The following is a 16,835-nucleotide window of genomic DNA, read 5'->3' as shown; positions in this document are numbered from 1 at the left end:
TGAATGTCTGGCTGATGAGATTTGTGTTGTGAAAAATATTCAATAACTACATTGATAGAATTTAAAATACAGTCTAAACATTTTAGAGCCATGAGGATGATTAAAATATTTGATCCATATTATAGAAGATAGATAGTGTCTTTTTCATATTTAGGATAACAACTGAAAAGGAATTGACTAGAGTTTTCACTGCTTTATTTACTTAGAGGATTTCAAAGCATGGTTCTCTAGACCACCAGCAGTAGTGAGACTTGTATTTAAAATTTGCTTTTTAAAAGACAGAATGTTGTCAGCGAAAATGAGAATTTTCACTGCCATTTGTAAATAACTATTAGCTTTATATCTCCTTTGAACCAAGGTCTGTGCTGTTTGTCAGTGTATATTGTAACATTTAATTTTTCAAGCAAGGCATTTTATGTACTATTTATGTAAGGTTGGCACTTGTAGTGGCTATTCCTGGTTGTCAACTTGACTATATTTGGAATGAACTACAATCCAGAATTGGAAGGCTCACCAGTGACCCTTATCTGGAGGCTTGGAGATCCTTATCTGGATCTTGGTATGGAGATCTTGAGCCATAGTGGCTATGGATTCCAGAAGATTAAATCTCCGAGTTTAAGGAGATTTAATCTGGGCTACACCTTTCATCTGGGATTAAAGGTGTGGTGGAACACACCTTTAATCTGGGCTACACCTTCTGCTGGAGACAATATAAGGACATTGGAAGAAGGGAGTCTAGCTCTTGCTCCTGCGCCTGTTTGCTGTGTGAGACTGAGTAACTGCTAGATCCTTGGACTTCCATTCACAGCTGCGACTGAACCATTGTTGGGAATTGGGCTGCCGACTGTAAGTCATCAATAAATTCTTTTACTATATAGAGACTATCCATAAGTTCTGTGACTCTAGAGAACCCTGACTTAAACCCAAAACACTGATCTCCAAACTATAAAGTAGGTGACCCAGATTTCTTTTCTGCACTCATCCACTTAGTCCATCCACTTTATACTATTGCTGCCATGACACTACTTCTACGTTTCTAACATTTTCATGTGATAGAGAGTTAACAGAATTCTGGTTTCATCGCTTACTATGTGACTCCAGGCAACACCCTTCCTTTGGGATTCAGTTTATTTGTGAAATGAGAGTGCTATATTTACCTTTGACATTTCCATCAACAGACCCTCGTATATTCTTCATACATTTATTTTATTTTAGTTCATATTTTCCTAACCTTTATCCTTAATTTAAAAATAGATATTACAGAGTTTTGAGTTTTGCACCACATATTTTAATTATATTCACCTCCAATGTTTCCCAGATTTACCCAGCCTGCCTATCCACCCAAATTTATGTACTCCTCTTTTAATTCCTTCAAGATTTATGTGTGTGATCAAAAATATTTTTGAAAGTGTTATACTGAGACATCCGGGCACCATCCCTGCCAGAGGAGAGGTGTCTGCCCGGCCCGGGAGCAAGTTGCCAGAGAATCTGCAATAGACATCTTGGTTCCCACATTCCACCAAGACTAGTCTGCACAGGTGAGAGTGTGGACTACAGAAGCTAACAGCTTCAGGGATAGGTGGGAGCCACAGAGCTTCTGAGACAGTCCCAGTTTCAGGCTCCAGACATCCAGGCACCTTCCCTGCCAGAGGATAGTTGTCAGCCCAGCCCAGGAGGGAGTTACTGGAGCATCTGTGGGAGACATCTTGGTTCCCACATTCTGCACAGGTCAGAGTGTGGACTACAGAAGCTAACAGCTTCTGGGACAGGTCCTGTTTTGGGCCTTCATCCTCTGCCAAGAGGCAAGTGCGGATGCCAGAGATCTGTGCACCTTCCCTGAAAGAGGAGAGCCTGCCTGCAGAGAGTGCTCTGATCACTAAAACTCAGGAGAGAGCTAGTCTTTCTTTAGGTTTGGGAAGATTTCTTATATAATTTTGTTGAAGATATTTGCTGGCCCTTTAAGTTGAAAATCTTCATCCTCATCTACTCCTATTATTCGTAGGTTTGGTCTTCTCATTGTGTCCTGGATTTCCTGGATGTTTTGAGTTAGGATCTTTTTGTATTTTGAATTTTTAACAAAATCAGAAATGAAAAGGGAGACATAACAACCGATCCTGAAGAAATATAAAACACCATCAGATCCTTCAACAGAAGGCTATACTCAACAAAACTGGAGAACCTGAATGAAATGGACAAATTTCTAGACAGATACCAGGTACCAAAGTTAAATAAGGATCAGGTTAATGATCTAAATAGTACTATATCCCCTAAAGAAATAGAAGCAGTCATTAATAGTCTCCCAATGAAAAAATGCCCAGGACCAAATGGGTTTAGTGCAGAGTTCTATCAGACCTTCAAAAAAGATCTAATTCCAGTTCTTCACAAACTATTCCACAAAATAGAAGCAGAAGGTACCCTACCCAATTCTTTCTATGAAGCCACAATTGCTCTGATGCCTAAACCACATAAAGACCCAACAAAGATAAAGAACTTCAGACCAATTTCCCTTATGAATATCGATGCAAAAATACTCAATAAAATTCTTGCTAACTGAATCCAAGAACACATCAAAACAATCATCCATCCTGACCAAGTAGGTTTCATCGCAAGGATGCAAGGATAAGGTTCAATATACGAAAATCCATCAACGTAATCCAGTATATAAACAAACTCAAAGACAAAAACCACATGATCATCTCATTGGATGTGGAGAAAGCATTTGCCATAATCCAACACCCATTCATGAAAAAAGTCTTGGAAAGATCAGGAATTCAAGGCCCTTACCTAAACATGATAAAAGCAATCTACAGCAAACCAGTAGCCCACATCAAAGTAAATGGTGAGAAGCTTGAAGCAATCCCACTAAAATCAGGGACTAGACTAGGCTGCCAACTTTCTCCGTACCCATTCAACATTGTACTTGAAGTCTTAGCCAGAGCAATTCGACAACAAAAGGAGATCAAGGAGATACAAATTGGAAAGGAAGAAGTCAAAATATCACTTTTTGCAGATGATATAATGTGACCCTAAAAATTCAACCATAGAACTACTAAACCTGATAAACAAATTCAGTGAGGTAGCTGGATATAAAATTTACTCAAACAAGTCAATGGCCATTCTCTACACAAAGGATAAACACGATGAGAATGAAATTAGGGAAACAACAGCCTTCTCAATAGTCACAAATAATATAAAATACCTTGGTATGACTCTAACTAAGGAAGTGAAATATCTGTATGATAAGAACTTCAAGTCGCTGAAGAAAGAAATTAAAGAAGATCTCAGAAGATGGAAAGATCTCCCATGCTCATGGATTGGCAAGATCAATATAGTAAAAATGGCTATCTTGCCAAAAGCAATCTACAGATTCAATGAAATCCCCATCATAATCCCAACTCAATTCTTCCACGAATTAGAAAGGGCAATCTGCAAATTCATCTGGAATAACAAAAAGCCTAGGATAGCAAAAACTCTTCTCAAGGATAAAAGAACCTCTGGTGGAATCACCATGCCTGACCTAAAGCTGTACTACAGAGCAATTGTGATAAAAACTGCATGATACTGGTATAGTGACAGACAAGTAGACCAATGGAATAGAACTGAAGACCTAGCAATGAACCCACACACCTATGGTCACTTGATCTTCGACAAGGGATCTAAAACAATTCAGTGGAAAAAAGACAGCATTTTCAAGAAATGGTGCTGGCACAACTGGTGGTTATCATGTAGAAGAATGCGAATTCGTCCATTCTTATCTCCTTATACTAAGGTCAAATCTAAGTGGATTAAGGAACTCCACATAAAACCAGAGACACTGAAACTTATAGAGGACAAAGTAGGGAAAAGCCTTGAAGATATGGGCACAGGGGAAAAATTCCTGAATAGAACAGCAATGGCTTGTGCTGAAAGATTGAGAATCGACAAATGGGACTTCATAAAATTGAAAAGCTTCTTTAAGGCAAAAGACACCGTCAATAAGACAAAAAGGCCACCAACAGATTGGGAAAGGATCTTTACCTATCCTAAATCAGATAGGGGACTAATAACCTATATATATATATATATATATATATATATATATATATATATATATATATATATATATATATATATATAAAGAATTTATATATATATATAAAGAATTAAAGAAGGTTGACTCCAGAAAATCAAATAACCCTATTTAAAAATGGCATACAGAGCTAAACAAAGAATTCTCACCTGAGGAATAATGAATGGCTTAGAAGCACCTGAAAAAAATGTTCAACATCCTTAATCATCAGGGAAATGCAAATCAAAACAATCCTGAGATTTCACCTCACACCAGTCAGAATAGCTAAGATCAAAAACTCAGGTGACAGCAGATGCTGGCGAGGATGTGGAGAAAGTGGAACACTTCTAAATTTTTGGTGGAATTACAAGCTTGTACAACCACTGTGGAAATCAGTCTGGCGGTTCCTCTGAAAATTGGACATAGTACTACTGGAGGATCCTGCAATATCTCCCCTGGGCATATATCAAGAAGACGTTTTGGGGGCGCAGGGTCTGCTGACACTCGCCAGCTACCCACAACACCCGCCACAGGATCTTAAGACTTCTGGTGAGTGGAGCACAGCTTCTGCTCCAATCCAATTGCGCGGGACCTGAGACTGCATTAGTTAGGGAAGCAGAAACCGGCCTGAGTAGGGCCACAGGCCTCATCCGGCCAGATCAGCGCCGGGGTAGCAGGAGCACAGGGTTGCCTGACACCCGCCAGCTACCCACGACCCCCACCACAGGATTTTGGGACTGCTGGTGAGTGGAACACAGCTTCTGCTCCAGTCCAATCACGCGGGACCTGAGACTGCTCTGGTTGGGGAGAGAGAAATCCGGCCTACATAGGGCCACAACCCTCTTCCGGTCAGAAAAGCACCGGGGCAGCTGGGGCGCAGGGTCTGCTGACACTCACCAGCTACCCACAACACCCACCACAGGATCTTAAGACTTCTGGAGAGTGGAACACAGCTTCTGCTCCAATCCAATTGCACGCGGGACCAGAGACTGCATTAGTTAGGGAAGCAGAAAAACGGCCTGAGTAGGACCACAGGCCTCTTCCGGCTGGACCAGCACAGGGGTACTGTCAGCTACCCACGACCCCCGCCGCAGGATTTAGAGACTGCTGGTGAGTGGAACACAGCTTCTGCTCCAATCTTTAAACAGTGACAACAATAACAACTAATCCCAGAGATTACCAGATGGCAAAAGGTAAACGTAATAATCTTACTAACAGAAACCAAGACCACTCACCATCATCAGAACCCAGCACCCCCACTTCGCCCAGTCCACCCCAACACACCGGAAAAGCTAGACACGGATTTAAAAGCATATCTCCTGATGATGATAGAGGACTTCAAGAAGGACTTTAATAACACACTTAAAGAAATGCAGGAGAACACTGCTAAACAGGCAGAAGACAATAAAGAGGAAGCACAAAAATCCCTTAAAGAATTGCAGGAGAACACTGCTAAAGAGTTACAAATCCTTAAAGAAAAACACAATAACATAATCAAACAGGTAGAAGTCCTTACAGAAAAACAGGAAAACACATCCAAACAGATGATGGAAATGAACAAAACCATACTAGACCTAAAAAGGGAAGTAGACACAATAAAGAAAACCCAAAATGAGGCAACACTGGAGATAGAAACCCTAGGAAAGAAATCTGGAACCATAGATACGAGCATCAGCAACAGAATACAAGAGATGGAAGAGAGAATCTCAGGTGCAGAAGATTCCATAGAGAACATCGGCACAACAATCAAGGAAAATGTAAAATGCAAAAAGATCCTAACTCAAAACATCCAAGAAATACAGGACACAATGAGAAGACCAAACCTACGGATAATAGGAGTGGATGAGAATGAAGATTTTCAACTCAAAGGACCAGCAAACATCTTCAACAAAATTATAGAAGAAAACTTCCCAAATCTAAAGAAAGAGATGCCCATGAACATACAAGAAGCCTACAGAACTCCAAATAGGCTGGACCAGAAAAGAAATACCTCCCGACACATAATAATCAGAGCAACAAATGCTCTAAATAAAGATAGAATACTAAAAGCAGTAAGAGAAAAAGGCCAAGTAACATATAAAGGCAAGCCTATCAGAATTACACCAGATTTTTCAACAGAGACTATGAAAGCCAGAAGATCCTGGACGGATGTTATACAGACACTAAAAGAACACAAATTCCAGCCCAGGCTACTATACCCAGCCAAACTCTCAATTAACATAGATGGAGAAAACAAAGTATTCCACGACAAAACCAAATTCACACATTATCTCTCCACGAATCCAGCCCTTCAAAGGATAATAACAGAAAAAAACCAATACAAGGACAGGAACCACGCCCTAGAAACAACAAGAAGGTAATCCCTCAACAAACCTAAAAGAAGACAGCCACAAGAACAAAATGCCAACTTTAACAACAAAAATAACAGGAAACAACAATTACTTTTCCTTAATATCTCTTAATATCAATGGACTCAACTCCCCGATAAAAAGACATAGACCAACAAACTGGCTACACAAACAAGACCCAACATTTTGCTGCTTACAGGAAACTCATCTCAGAGAAAAGGATAGACACTACCTCAGAATTTAAGGTTGGAAAACAATTTTCCAAGCAAATGGCATGAAGAAACAAGCTGGAGTAGCCATTCTAATATCTGATAAGATTGACTTCCAACCCAAAGTCATTAAAAAAGACAGGGAGGGACACTTCATACTCATCAAAGGTAAAATCCTCCAAGAGGAACTATCAATCCTGAATATCTATGCTCCAAATACAAAGGCAGCCACATTCATTAAAGAAACTTTAGTAAATCTCAAAGCACACATTGCACCTCATACAATAATAGTGGGAGACTTCAACACACCACTTTCACCAATGGACAGATCATGGAAACAGAAACTAAACAGGGACACAGTGAAACTAAGAGAAATTATGAATCAAATGGATCTGGCAGATATCTACAGAACATTCTATCCTAAAACAAAAGGATATACCTTCTTTTCAGCACCTCATGGTACCTTCTCCAAAATTGACCACATAATTGGTCACAAAGCAGGCCTCAACAGATTTAAAAATATTGAAATTGTCCCATGCATCCTATCAGATCACCATGGACTAAGGCTGATCTTCAATAACAAAATAAATAATAGAAAGCCAACCTTCACGTGGAAACTGAACAACACTCTTCTCAATGATACCTTGGTCAAGGAAGGAATAAAGAAAGAAATTAAGGACTTTTTAGAGTTCAATGAAAATGAAGCCACAACATACCCAAACTTATGGGACGCAATGAAAGCATTTCTAAGAGGAAAACTCATAGCTCTGAGTGCCTCCAAAAGGAAACTAGAGAGAGCACACATTAGCAGCTTGACAACACACCTAAAAGCACTAGAACAAAAGGAAGCAAATTCACCCAAGAGGAGTAGACGGCAGGAAATAATCAAACTCAGGGGTGAAATCAACCAAGTGGAAACAAGAAGAACTATCCAAAGAATTAACCAATCAAGGAGCTGGTTCTTTGAGAAAATCAACAAAATAGATAAACCCTTAGCCAGACTCACTAGAGGGCACAGGGAAAGCATCCTAATTAACAAAATCAGAAATGAAAAAGGAGACATAACAACAGATCCTGAAGACATCCAAAACACCATCAGATCCTTCTACCAAAGGCTATACTCAACAAAACTGGAGAACCTGGATGAAATGGAAAAGTTCCTAGACAGATACCAGGTACCAAAGTTGAATCAAGATCAGGTTAATGATCTAAACAACCCTATAACCCCCAAAGAAATAGAATCAGTCATTAATAGTCTCCCAACTAAAAAAAGCCCAGGACCAGATGGGTTTAGTGCAGAGTTCTATCAGACCTTCAAAGAAGATCTAATCCCAGTTCTTCACAAACTATTCCACAAAATAGAAACAGAAGGTACTCTTCCCAACTCATTCTATGAAGCCACAATTACTCTGATACCTAAACCACAAAAAGACCCAACAAAGATAGAAAACTTCAGACCAATATCCCTTATGAATATTGATGCAAAAATCCTCAATAAAGTTCTTGCTAACCGAATCCAAGAACACATCAAAACAATCATCCATCCTGACCAAGTAGGTTTCATCCCAGGGATGCAGGGATGGTTCAATATACGGAAATCCATCAACGTAATCCAGTATATAAACAAACTCAAAGACAAAAACCACATGGTCATCTCTTTAGATGCGGAAAAAGCATTTGACAAGATCCAACACCCATTCATGATAAAAGTCTTGGAAAGATCAGGAATTCAAGGCCCATACCTAAACATGATAAAAGCAATCTACAGCAAACCAGTAGCCAACATCAAAGTAAATGGTGAGAAGCTTGAAGCAATCCCTCTAAAATCAGGGACTAGACAAGGCTGTCCACTTTCTCCATACCTATTCAACATTGTACTTGAAGTCCTAGCCAGAGCAATTCGACAACAAAATGAGATCAAAGGGATACAAATTGGAAAAGATGAAGTCAAAATATCACTTTTTGCAGATGATATGATAGTATATATAAGTGACCCTAAAAATTCCACCAGAGAACTCCTAAGCCTGATAAACAGCTTCGGTGAAGTAGCTGGATATAAAGTTAACTCAAACAAATCAATGGCCTTTCTCTACACAAAGAATAAACAGGCTGAGAAAGAAATTAGGGAAACAACACCCTTCTCAATAGTCACAAATAATATAAAATATCTTGGCGTGACTCTAACTAAGGAAGTGAAAGATCTGTATAATAAAAACTTCAAGTCTCTGAAGAAAGAAATTATAGAAGATCTCAGAAGATGGAAAGATCTCCCATGCTCATGGATTGGCAGGATCAACATTGTAAAAATGGCTATCTTGCCAAAAGCAATCTACAGATTCAATGCAATCCCCATCAAAATTCCAAATCAATTCTTCAACGAATTAGAAAGTGCAATCTGCAAATTCATCTGGAATAACAAAAAACCTAGGATAGCAAAAACTCTTCTCAAGGATAAAGAACCTCTGGTGGAATCACCATGCCGGACCTAAAGCTCTACTACAGAGCAATTGTGATAAAAACTGCATGGTACTGGTATAGTGACAGACAAATAGACCAATGGAATAGAATTGAAGACCCAGAAATGAACCCACACACCTATGGTCACTTGATCTTCGACAAGGGAGCTAAAAACATCCAGTGGAAGAAAGACAGCATTTTCAACAAATGGTGCTGGCACAACTGGTTGTTAACATGTAGAAGAATGCGAATCGATCCATTCCTATCTCCTTGTACTAAGGTCAAGTCTAAGTGGATCAAGGAACTTCACATAAAACCAGAGACACTGAAACTTATAGAGGAGATAGTGGGGGAAAGCCTTGAAGATATGGGCACAGGGGAAAAATTCCTGAATAGAACAGTAATGGCTTGTGCTGTAAGATCGAGAATTGACAAGTGGGACCTCATGAAACTACAAAGCTTCTGCAAGGCTAAAGACACCATCAATAAGACAAAAAAACCACCAACAGATTGGGAAAGGATCTTCACCTATCCTAAATCAGATAAGGGACTAATATCCAATATATATAAAGAACTCAAGAAGGTGGACTCCAGAAAGTCAAATAACCCCATTAAAAAATGGGGCTCAGAACTGAACAAAGAATTCTCACCTGAGGAATACCGAATGGCAGATAAACACCTGAAAAAATGTTCAACATCCTTAATCATCAGGGAAATGCAAATCAAAACAACCCTGAGATTCCACCTCACACCAGTCAGAATGGCTAAGATCAAAAATTCAGGTGACAGCAGATGCTGGCGAGGATGTGTAGAAAGAGGAACACTCCTCCATTGTTGGTGGGATTGCAAGCTTGTACAACCACTCTGGAAATCAGTCTGGCGGTTCCTCAGAAAATTGGACATAGTACTACCGGAGGATCCAGCAATACCTCTCCTGGGCATATATCCAGAAGATGTCCCAACCGGTAAAAAGGACACATGCTCCACTATGTTCATAGCAGCCCTATTTATAATAGCCAGAAGCTGGAAAGAACCCAGATGTCCCTCAACAGAGGAATGGATACAGAAATTATGGTACATTTACACAATGGAGTACTACTCAGCTATTAAAAAGAATGAATTTATGAAATTCCTAGCCAAATGGATGGACCTGGAGGGCATCATCTTGAGTGAAGTAACACAATCACAAAAGAACTCACACAATATGTATTCATTGATAAGTGGATATTAGCCCAAATCTTAGGATACCCAAGATATAAGATACAATTTGATAAACGCATGAAACTCAAGAAGAATGAAGACCAAAGTGTGGACACTGTGCACCTTCTTAGAATTGGGAACAAAACACCCAGGGAAGGAGTTACAGAGACAAAGTTAGTAGCTGTGATGAAAGGATGGACCATTTAGAGACTGCTGTATCCAGGGATCCGTCCCATAATCAGCTTCTAAACGCTGACACCATTGCATACACTAGCAAGATTTTGCTGAAAGGACCCAAATATAGCTGTCTCTTGTGAGACGATGCTGGGGCCTAGCAAACACAGGAGTGGATGTTCACAGTCAGCTATTGGATGTATCACAGGGCTCCCAATGGAGAAGCTAGAGAAAGTACCCAAGGAGCTAAAGGGATCTGCAACCCTATTGTTGGAACAACATGATGTACTAACCAGAACCCTGGAGCTCTTGTCTCTAGCTGCATATGTATGGAAAGATGGCCTAGTCGGCCATCAATGGAAAGAGAGGCCCATTGGACTTGCAAACTTTATATGCCCCAATATAGGGGAATGCCAGGGCCAAAAGAATGGGAATGGGTGGGTAGGGAAGTGGGGGGCACTATGGTGGACTTTTGGTATAGTATTGGAAATGTAATTGAGGAAAATATGTAATAAAAATATTAAAAAAAAAAAAGAAGACGTTTTAACCGGTCAGAAGGACACACGCTCCATTATGTTCATAGCAGACTTATTTATAATAGCCAGAAGCTGGAAAGAACCCAGATGCCCCTCAATAGAGTAATGTATACAGAAAATGTGGTACATTTACACAATGGAGTACTACTCAGCTATTAAAAAGAATGAATTTATGAAATTCCTAGGCAAATGGATGGACCTGGAGGGCATCATCCTGAGTGAGGTAACATATTCACAAAGGAACTCACACAATATGTACTCACTGATAAGTGGATATTAGCCCAGAAACTTTGAATACCTGAGATATAAGATACAATTTGTGAAACACATGAAACTCAAGAAGAATGACGACCAAAGTGTGGACACTTTGCCCCTTCTTAGAATTTGGAACAAAACACCCATTGAAGGAGTTACAGAGACAAATTTGGAGCTGAGCTGAAAGGATGGACCATCTAGAGACTGCAATATCCAGGGATCCATCCTATAATCAGCCTCCAAACGCTGACACCATTGCATACCCTAGTAAGATTTTTCTGAAAGGACCCTGATATAGCTGTCTCTTGTGAGACTATGCTGGGGCCCAGCAAACACAGAAGTGGATGCTCACAGTCAGCTATTGGATGGATCACAGGGCCCCCAATGGAGGAGCTAGAGAAAGTACCCAAGGGCTAAAGGGCTCTGCAACCCTATAGGTGGAACAACAATATGAACTAACCAGTACCCCCGGAGCTTGAGTCTCTAGCTGCATATGTATCAGAAGTTGGCCTAGTCGGCCATCATTGGAAAGAGAGGCCCATTGGTTGTGCAAACTTTATATGCCTCAGTACAGGGGAATGCCAGGGCCAAGAAGTGGGAGTGGGTGGGTGGGGGAGTAGGTGGAGGAACCTGTGGGGTCTTTTGGGATAGCATTGGAAATGTAAATGAAATAAATACCTAATTAAAAAAAGGAAACAGTAAAAAAGAAAGTGTTATATTCCCATTTGAAAATATTTGACTTATCATAGTCTACACACTTAGAGAAAACTGACTCTATTTCCCCAACAGCTAACAATTGTCTAGGAGTAAAATTGTATGCTCTGCTCTCCCCTCCAGGCTTGAGTTTGGTCTGACAGGTTTAGACAGAATTTTATACATTAAGTCCCAACAACTTTGAGTTTATACATTTAGCTATCCTGCTATATTTCAAAGATGCCTCCGTGTTGTCATTCACCTTCTCTGGCTCTCAGACTCTTTTTCTACCTTCTTTCACAATTATCCTTGAACCTTGGGAGGGTGGGTTGCAATAAATTTATTCCCTCTATGGATGCACATTCTTCAGTCTCTTATTCTCTATATATCAGGTAGTTGTGAGTTTCTGTGTTCATCAATCTGATGCAAACAGAACTTTTTTTTCATAATGACTGAGGGACATGCTGATGCAATGATACGATGATAATTCATTAGAAGAAATACCATGTGTATTTATCAGCAAAATAGTAGGTTCTTTTCTAAGGCATATGACCTGTCTAGACACAGGTGCTTGGTCCAACAAAAGTGGAAGGAATGGGTTTCATCTTGTGAAATAGGCCTTAAATTCAACTAGAATGTGGTCAGTTACCCCATGACATTCATGCTACTATTGCAGCACTGGCCACATTTTGCCAGGCAATCACAGTTGTAGCTTGTAGAATCCACAGCTGGATATAATTGAAAATTACTTTTCTCCTCTGGGAGTGTGCATTGAACTTTCCAGTATTATAAAAGCTAGCCAACAGGGATGAAGCTTCTAGGTTCATTTGAGCTTTTGTTTCATCATATTGTATGACTCAAGTATTTGGTATCTTCAGCTGTAGGGATTTTACAAGCAAGTTCTGGAGGGTAACCAAGAGCAATACAATAATCTGCAATGTTTGGGGGGGGGACAGTATATGAGAACTCATTGTTTAATGACTCCAAAAGAAGTACCATTACTGGCACGGGGCTGTTCGCTAACCTCTGGTATCTAGTAGGGACATTGTTACCTTGTTATAGGCTAACTAAATTTTACCTCTTTTTATGTGAAAGTATATATGTATTAGGAAGTTTCTATAGTGATAAATTTCCATGTGTTTTTTGAAAGGTCGTAATAACTGAGTAGTATTCCATTGTGTAAATGGACCACATTTTCTGTATCCAATCTTCTGTCATGGGATATCCGGGGTTGTTTCCAGCTTCTGGCTATCATAAATAAGGCCCCTATGAACATAGTGGAATAGGTGCCCCTGTGGTATGGTGGGATATCTTTTGGATATATTCCCAAGAGTGGTATAGCTGGGTCTTCCGGTAGATCTATTTCCAATTTTCTGAGGAACCTCCAGACTGATTTCCAGAGTGGTTGTACAAGATTGCAATCCCACCAACAATGGAGGAGTGTTCCTCTTTCTCCACATCCTCGCCAGCATCTGCTGTCACCTGAGGTTTTGATCTTAGCCATTCTGATTGGTGTAAGGTAGAATCTCAGGGCCGTTTTGATTCGCATTTCTCTGATCACTACGGACTTGAACATTTCTTTAGGTGCTTCTCAGCCATTTTAGATTCCTCCATTGTGAATTCTCAGTTTAGTTCTATAACCCATTTGCTCACAAAAATAGTCCTAGCACGACTGCACTATGGGAGGGGGGGACCAACAAGCAGCTGAAAGAGTGAGATGCAGATATTGGCACCCAACCAATGGAAAGAAGCTGCTGATTAGGGAAAGGCTGAAAGAACTTAAGGAGTTGGGCAACCTTGTAGGAGGACCAGCAGTCTCAATTAACCTGGACACCTGAGATCTCTCAAACACTGGACCACCAACCAGACAGCATATTCCAGCTGATATGAGTCCTCCAACACATGTACAGCAGAGGACTGCTGGGTCTGGGTTCAATCAGGAATGATACACCTAACCCTCAAGAGACTAGAGGCTCCTTTAGAGGTCAGGTGGGGTAGAAGGGTTGGGGGTGAAGACATCCTTGTGGAGACAGGGGGTGGGGAGGAGGATGTGTAACAGTCCAAAGGTGGACCGTGAGGGGGGAATAAAATCTAAAGTGTAAAAAAAAAAAAAAAAACAAAAATAAAATAAAATAGAAAAGTTATTGATTAAAGATCTTCACATATTTGAACTTAGATTTTTTGTCACTCACACCCTTGCTAAAATTAACTGCAAATTAAATGCCATTTTGAGAATATTTCTACAGTAATTATTCAATGATTCAGAATGACAAAAGTCAATGAAAGATTCAATTGGATCTATGTAAATTAGATCTGCAGAAGAGATAATCATATTGAACACTGGCCCAAGTATTTGGCAAATTTAGTGAAATTTATGAAGTTACCAATTTATGAAGTTTGATTAAGAATAATTGGGATAAACTTCAATATTTTTATCATTATAAGATTGCTGAAGCCCAATGAAAAGGGGGAAGTATCAAAGCATCCAGAGGGAAAAAAATGATATAATTAGATGAAGGTAAAAATGATAGCAAAATTCTTGTCAGCAACTATGCCAGTTAATTTTGTTAGAGTGAAGTTCCCTCACATAACGTGAGAGAAAGTATTGAAAGGTTCTGTGTAAACCATCAAAAAAAAAAAAAAACAATCAATAGTCCTACTCAACTATAAAGCCTACAAATCCCACCAACAGCCAGTCTGGCAAGATGTCCCCAATGGTACAATAGAAGAATTTTTATCTTGCAGGGAATCGATAGCTGTCTAATTTACCAAAGGCAACTCAAATGGAGGAAGTTTATATGTTTCTGTAAATGCAGTCAACCACTCATGTCTGAGGAGATCATATACCCTTGAGGAAAACCTATTTACTACCATTTTCTTAAATAAATATAATTTCTAAATGTATTCTGACTACTTAGTTTTACATTCACAGATAAGTATAATTCTTATACCTCATCAAAGTAGTGTCCTTTTGCAGGTGATGAAGCCTATTGCAGAGCCCGGTAACTGGCCAAAATGCAGAGAATAAGAGAATGTGGAATACCCAATTCCAGTTGGTGCATCTATGATAAAACCCATACAACTAAGATTCAGGGAACATTGCTGAAGATGGAGCAAAAAGATTGTAAGATCTTGAGGACCATGGTACCTACTTCAAGGTAATGTTTTCTAGACATTACAAGGAAGCTGTGCCCTCTAAATTTCAATAATATGGTTGCCTAAACAAGACCTCTATAGGAGTTGGGGCTTTAGCTCAGTGGTAGAGCACTTGGGTTCAGTCCTCATCTCTGGGACTAAAACAAAACAAACAAACAAGACCTCTATAAATAATAACACCAGCCAAAAGGATAGTGTGGGTGGTGGGGATTTTCACCCTAAGCTGGAAAGTATAGGCAGTCAGTGGCTATTGAAAAAGGCATAGAAGCTTTATTCAAACATGTGCACCCTGGTAGGTTGACCAAAGGCAAGTTATATACCCTAGTAGAGATGCAACACTAGATATACTCCATACACACACAAACACACACACACACACACACACACACACACACACACACACACACACACACGTAAAGGAGAGGTCATGAATTTGAGGAGTTAAGGGGCATGAGAGGGATTGGGATGGGAGATGGAGGGGTAGAATTGATATAAGTATAGTATTCATTTATTGAATTCTCTAGAAAAAAATTAAACAAAATATTGTTAACAATGCTTTACCTGCAGGAAACATATAGAAATATAAGTAATTTTTGAGACAAGCTGTGAGAAGTTTTATGAGTAGACCAAAACTAGAATAAATGTTAAAGGAAAACTTTTTGGTATGTGAAAAATTATACAAATGGAACCATGAATATTCATTAAGTAAAAGAGGAAAACAAAAATGTAGAAATATATATATATATATATATATATATATATATACATATAAACTCCATCTTTCTCAGTCATAATACAGTCTCATGGATAATTGGCCATTTAAAACAATATTGATGAATATAATAATAAATTTTGGGTTTTACCACACATTTAGAAATAAAATACATGATATATTATATATTTATTATGTTCAATATATATATATATATAATATTACCAAAATGCATGATAGGTGGAAATGGAAGCATGGTGTAAAATTATTGCATTATTTCTGGGTTGCTCTGATATTATTTGGTTATGGACTTGACAAATTAAATATGTATAATGAATCATATGATAAATACTAAAGACCCACAAAATATGTAGACAATCATTCAATAAAAAAGATGAAATGGAGTAGAAAAATCACACAATTCAAAAGAAAACAGACTATAGGACAAATATGGGGGCTGGAGAGATGGCTCCGTGGTTAAGAGCACTGACTGCTCTTCAAGAAGCCCTGAGTTCAATTCCCAGTACTCACATGGTGGCTCACAACCATCTGTAATGGAATCTGATTCCCCTTTCTGGTTGACTAACAGAATGTCTAGATAGGCCCTTGTTCTTGGTTACCCTTTCAGAACTTGATGTTAAGATCCTATTGCTAAAGACACCATTAAACTTTAGTCATAGGCTATAAAACAATCAAACTGGTACTGACCTAGACATTTCACCCCTGTTGCCTAGCTTTCACAGTGCTAGAAGGTGCTATCCATGCTACCGGGGGAAAAAATGTCACTAGTCTTACTCAGCTGTGAACCCTGTAAACTACACTATAAAACTGACAAATACATATCCACTGATGTAATAGAGGTATGACTGTTATGGGAGTAACCATCTAGTCTTTAATTGGATTTGAAGGCCACTTCACAAGATGCAACTCATGCCTGGTACTATTACTTGGGCCCCAAATCCACAGTTGGCTACATCATAGGCTCTAGGGGAGAACCTACTACTGTTATTCTGAGAAATAGACATAGCCATAAATTGATCCTTAAAT

The sequence above is a fragment of the Mus caroli genome, unplaced genomic scaffold (genome assembly GCF_978045245.1).
Source record: "Mus caroli unplaced genomic scaffold, Mus_caroli_1 scaffold_5, whole genome shotgun sequence".
Lineage (NCBI taxonomy): Eukaryota > Metazoa > Chordata > Mammalia > Rodentia > Muridae > Mus > Mus caroli.
The sequence above is the reverse complement of the archived record's forward strand: the minus strand, read 5'-3'. Positions refer to the sequence as shown.